This window comes from Schistocerca americana, chromosome 3 (genome assembly GCF_021461395.2).
Source record: "Schistocerca americana isolate TAMUIC-IGC-003095 chromosome 3, iqSchAmer2.1, whole genome shotgun sequence".
Taxonomy (NCBI): domain Eukaryota; kingdom Metazoa; phylum Arthropoda; class Insecta; order Orthoptera; family Acrididae; genus Schistocerca; species Schistocerca americana.
Genome location: NC_060121.1, coordinates 590,560,418 through 590,565,417, shown reverse-complemented (window position 1 = coordinate 590,565,417; position 5,000 = coordinate 590,560,418). Strand labels below are relative to the sequence as shown.

The following is a 5,000-nucleotide window of genomic DNA, read 5'->3' as shown; positions in this document are numbered from 1 at the left end:
CGAGTCTCATCCGGTAAAGCGAATGATTAGAGGCCTTGGGGCCGAAACGACCTCAACCTATTCTCAAACTTTAAATGGGTGAGATCTCCGGCTTGCTTGATATGCTGAAGCCGCGAGCAAACGACTCGGATCGGAGTGCCAAGTGGGCCACTTTTGGTAAGCAGAACTGGCGCTGTGGGATGAACCAAACGCCGAGTTAAGGCGCCCGAATCGACGCTCATGGGAAACCATGAAAGGCGTTGGTTGCTTAAGACAGCAGGACGGTGGCCATGGAAGTCGGAATCCGCTAAGGAGTGTGTAACAACTCACCTGCCGAAGCAACTAGCCCTGAAAATGGATGGCGCTGAAGCGTCGTGCCTATACTCGGCCGTCAGTCTGGCAGTCATGGCCGGTCCTTGCGGCCGGCCGCGAAGCCCTGACGAGTAGGAGGGTCGCGGCGGTGGGCGCAGAAGGGTCTGGGCGTGAGCCTGCCTGGAGCCGCCGTCGGTGCAGATCTTGGTGGTAGTAGCAAATACTCCAGCGAGGCCCTGGAGGGCTGACGCGGAGAAGGGTTTCGTGTGAACAGCCGTTGCACACGAGTCAGTCGATCCTAAGCCCTAGGAGAAATCCGATGTTGATGGGGGCCGTCATAGCATGATGCACTTTGTGCTGGCCCCCGTTGGGCGAAAGGGAATCCGGTTCCTATTCCGGAACCCGGCAGCGGAACCGATACAAGTCGGGCCCCTCTTTTAGAGATGCTCGTCGGGGTAACCCAAAAGGACCCGGAGACGCCGTCGGGAGATCGGGGAAGAGTTTTCTTTTCTGCATGAGCGTTCGAGTTCCCTGGAATCCTCTAGCAGGGAGATAGGGTTTGGAACGCGAAGAGCACCGCAGTTGCGGCGGTGTCCCGATCTTCCCCTCGGACCTTGAAAATCCGGGAGAGGGCCACGTGGAGGTGTCGCGCCGGTTCGTACCCATATCCGCAGCAGGTCTCCAAGGTGAAGAGCCTCTAGTCGATAGAATAATGTAGGTAAGGGAAGTCGGCAAATTGGATCCGTAACTTCGGGATAAGGATTGGCTCTGAGGATCGGGGCGTGTCGGGCTTGGTCGGGAAGTGGGTCAGCGCTAACGTGCCGGGCCTGGGCGAGGTGAGTGCCGTAGGGGTGCCGGTAAGTGCGGGCGTTTAGCGCGGGCGTGGTCTGCTCTCGCCGTTGGTTGGCCTCGTGCTGGCCGGCGGTGCAGGATGCGCGCGCCTGCGCGGCGTTCGCGCCCCGGTGCTTCAACCTGCGTGCAGGATCCGAGCTCGGTCCCGTGCCTTGGCCTCCCACGGATCTTCCTTGCTGCGAGGCCGCGTCCGCCTTAGCGTGCTCCTCCGGGGGCGCGCGGGTGCGCGGATTCTCTTCGGCCGCCATTCAACGATCAACTCAGAACTGGCACGGACTGGGGGAATCCGACTGTCTAATTAAAACAAAGCATTGCGATGGCCCTAGCGGGTGTTGACGCCCTGTGATTTCCACTACATTGGACTTCATTCGGGCGCCGTCCAGGTATCCCCTTCAGGGTGACTGGACATTAACCCATCGGGTACACCCGCACAGTAACCGCTTCACGGAGGGGCATAGGTGCGACCGAGACTGGTGGTTCTAACCTTTCTCACTGCACCTGGGACGCAGGTCCTGTGGCTATTGTTTCCGTGGCGGCCGCCTGGTAGGTTTTTGTTGTGCGCATGGCGAACGGCCCATTTTTATATATCAGTGCCGATAGCCTGCGCCTTCATTTCTGGCGGCCGCCGGGTGTCGTCCCCGGTGACTAGTCCCACACTAGGTGGCGGCGCAGTTCTTTCCGCCGCGTCCCTAGTGTCCCTGCCGCCTGGGGTTCGGGCGTAACACGAAAGTCATCCCACAGGTCCGGCTGGGTAAGCGATCTGGCGGTTCTCGTCGGTGACCACCCTGCTGTGGTACGGTGACACTCACGTCTACTCGTTAACTGGGGTTCCCGGGGGTCGGGTCGCGTGGTTGGTGCTTGTGGGGGGTACCCCGTTTAGTATCCAGCCTCCGTCCAAAAGCGATTCCTGCCCAGTGCTCTTTGAATGTCAACGTTGAAGAAATTCAAGCAAGGCGCGGGTAAACGGCGTGAGTTAACTATGACTTCTCTTAATCTGGCCAAGTGGCGGCGGTGTGGCTGCATCCGGACTTGGCTTTTCGAAGTGCGGTCTTGATGTAGTCGTGCTGCTGCTGCGAGGTGCCTTCCTTGGGTTATAGTTACAGGGAGAGTGATGCGCAATACATGGGCCTAGCCCTCTTAGCCTCTCCTCTCCTGCGGTCTTCTCCCCTTCTCGTGGGCCCGCTGATTTTCGCAGAGTGGAAGACCGCACCAGGGGCTTGGGGGGGTTACCAGCCCCCCCTCGCATTATCCCATTACAGTTGGGGGCAGCCGACAAGAAACAAGAGATGGTGGCCCTTCCGCTGAAGGTGCCACCCCAGCTACCCCAGCACCTATCCGGCCAACCGGCCGTAACGAAAATGCGATAGTTTGTGTAGCTCCCTTTGCTTGCAGTGAGTGCCACCGCACTTTTACCACGAAGAACGGTCTCGGGGTCCATCGCCGCCGCCAACACCCTGCGGCCGCCAACGCTGAGATCGTGACGGAGAGGCATCGCGCGAGGTGGACGGAGGAAGAAGTCCTGTCGCTCGCCAAGGCAGAGGCCGAACTGTTCCTTGAGAGGGACGCCCGGTTCTTCTTTGTAAATCAAGAACTTACCAGGATGTTCCCCGACCGAACGCTTGAGGCAATCAAGTGCCGACGGCGGCAAGCTGCCCACAAGCAGCTTGTCCGCCAATTCATGGAGGCACTTGAGATCGGTCGGGGTGAAGAGCCGGCGTCCCGCCGTGGAGCAGCGAGCTCGCTGCCTGACGCGGGCGAGGCCGCTGCGCCGCCCGTCGACGCAGCCGAGGACTTCGCGGCCGACACCACCGGGCCGCCGCCGGAGGGGCCGACTGACGCCGCCATCTGGGAGCATCTGGCGGGGCTACCTGCTTCCGCCCAGCGTTTCTCTGCCCTGGATCGAGTCATTGGTCTGGGGCGGGGCACGCCGCCCGATGTCATCCTGGGCATGCTCCCGGATGCCCTTGCGTCGGTCGGGTCCAGGGGGGAGAGGTCGATCACCAGGACACAGCGGCCGCGCCAACCATCCAAGCGGCCGCCTGCCGCCCCGCCGCTGCAGAAGCGCAAGCGGCGCCGCTGGGAATACGCGCGGACACAGGACGCCTTCCGTAGGTCGCGTGCACGTTGCGTGCGCGGCTTGCTGGACGGCACCCTGCTGCAGCCGCCACCCGACATCCCCGGTCTGCTGGACTTCTGGGCGGACCTCTTCACGAAGAAGCCGATCTCCACCGCCGGCTTCATCTGTGACCGCCTTCTCCCGCACTCGGAGCCTGTCGCTCCTGAGTGCCTATGGGGGCCGGTCACACGTGAGGAGGTCGCTGCTGCCTTGCCGCCCAGGGGATCGGCAGCCGGGCCGGACGGCCTGACTCCAGCGGAGCTGCGGCGCCTGCCGCATGAAGTCCTGGTGAAACTCTTGAACCTCTTCCTCCTGGCCCGCGCCCTCCCCGAGCGTCTGCTTCGCGCCCGGACGTCACTTCTCCCCAAAACGGCTGCACCAACATCCCCCGCTGACTTTCGCCCCATTACGGTCTGCTCGGTGTTGGCGCGGACCTTTCACAAGGTTCTCGCGTCACGCCTGATGCGTGCATGTGCTGTGGACGAACGTCAGTGGGCATTCATCCCCCGGGATGGGATGTTGGAAAACACCTTCATCTTGGACACTGCTCTCACCGACGCAGTCCGCTCCTGTCGCTCTGTTTTTGTGGCATCGATCGACGTCTCTAAAGCGTTCGATTCGGTGGACCATGCCGCCCTCCGCCCCGTGCTGAGGGCTCATGGCCTGCCGGATTGCTTTATTGAGTACGTCGAAAGGTGTTACGAGGGTAGCACGACGGTGATAGCGGGCGGCGCCGACGTGGGCGTGCCCCTGCAGCCGGCTAGGGGTGTGCGTCAGGGTGACCCCCTCTCCCAGCTCCTTTTCAATTTTGCGGTGGACTATGTTTTGAGTCAACTTCCCTCCCACATCGGAGCTCGGATCCTTGGTCGCAGAGTTAACGCTGCGGCCTTCGCAGATGACGTCCTGCTTTTTGCATCGACTGCGAGGGGATTGCAGTCCCTCATCGACGCAGCCGTCGCAGCCCTCGCCCATCTGGGGCTGCAGATCAACGCCCGGAAGTGTTTCACCCTCGCCTTAGTCGCGTCTGGGCGCGACAAGAAGGTGAAGGTCGACGCCGACGTTACCTTCAAAGCGGGCAACGCCACCGTGCCCGCCCTACGTGTGGGTGAAACCTTCCGGTACCTGGGACTGCAATTCTCCACCGCTGGTCGCTGCGTTTTCAACCCACGACGCCACCTGGTGGAGCAGCTGGACGTCATCTCCCGAGCTCCGCTCAAGCCGCAACAGCGCCTCCACGCCCTCACCACCGTACTTCTGCCTGGCCTGTACCATGGGCTGGCCCTCAGCCGCACCCGAGTGGGTGCGTTGAAAGCGGCAGATGTGACCATCCGTGCCGCCGTCAGGAGATGGTTCCGCCTTCCGGCGGACACTCCCCTGGGCTACTTCCACGCTCCTGTAGCCCAGGGAGGCCTCGGCATCCCATCATGCCGATGGATGGGGCCAACACTTCGCCGGTCCCGTCTCCTGGCGCTGAAGAGGATTGGGCCAGCCGCCGACGGTGCAGGCCGGGACGAGGTGCAGCGTGAGATTGAGGCGCTGGAGCGGCATCTTATGTGGGAGGGCCACCTCCTCAAATCGTCGACGCAGGTTGGAGAGATGTGGGCCGCGCGCCTGCACGTTGCCTTTGACGGTGCGGCGCTGTCATCTTCCGCCGCCGTCAAGGGGCAACACCAGTGGGTCGCTGACACCAGTCGCCTGCTATCTGGGCGTAACTTCATCGACGCTCTCCGCGCCCGCATCA

At 62.2% G+C, this 5,000-nt stretch overlaps 1 pseudogene; it reads left to right on the top strand.

The window, feature by feature from the left end:
• LOC124607588 overlaps window positions 1-5,000 on the top strand; it is an 8,524-nt pseudogene that overhangs the window by 1,311 nt on the left and 2,213 nt on the right.